Source organism: Penaeus monodon, chromosome 20 (assembly GCF_015228065.2).
Source record: "Penaeus monodon isolate SGIC_2016 chromosome 20, NSTDA_Pmon_1, whole genome shotgun sequence".
NCBI lineage: Eukaryota > Metazoa > Arthropoda > Malacostraca > Decapoda > Penaeidae > Penaeus > Penaeus monodon.
In genome coordinates, this window is record NC_051405.1 from 2,063,208 (window position 1) to 2,063,970 (window position 763).

The following is a 763-nucleotide window of genomic DNA, read 5'->3' on the forward strand; positions in this document are numbered from 1 at the left end:
TGGAAAGAGTATGAAAGCTCTGGTAGCAGAGGAAAATCAGTAAATGTATGGCCCCAAAATTAATTTCCAGCATATACTTTTGTAATGGAAAGTCCTGTAAGGCCCTGCATTTTCGAAGATTAGGAGGAAAACGAGACAATAAAATATAGTTCCCTTTTTTTTATTTTAACAAAATATTATTTACAATATGGATTTTGGAGATTCCAAAACAATTTGTGGTACTGTAGTTCTCTGAATTCATATCCTAAAGATTCGATGCCAATACAAGAAAAAATTTTCAGCACACATCTTAAAACAAGAAAAATTGCCAGACAGAAGTGTCCTCAACCAAAACATACAGGTATGGCTATGTTTCGCTCATGAGTAAAATGAAAATATAAAACATAATTTGCAATCACAATTTTCTTTGCTGGAAAATGACAAAAGCACAAACAAAATACTTTCAAAACAAAATAACCTATATTTACAGTTGTGTGGAAGATTTCATCTCTTAAAATTTGCATACTTGTAAATGTTATAATGCCTCTACAGTCTCATTATAAGTACATATGTACAATTAACTGTCAAAAAATGCATCTTCCACAGAAACTTATAAAAGAAAGAAAAAAAAAGAAGAAAATGTTAGAAAACCAAGACAGAATTAGTTTTACTTCAAATTTCTCAACTTCCTTATCATCCCACTGAAAGTTGCATAACCTCATAACGGAGAGGAAAATTCACATCTTCCTGGGTTTTGAGAAAGGTCAATACAAGTCTATTGACT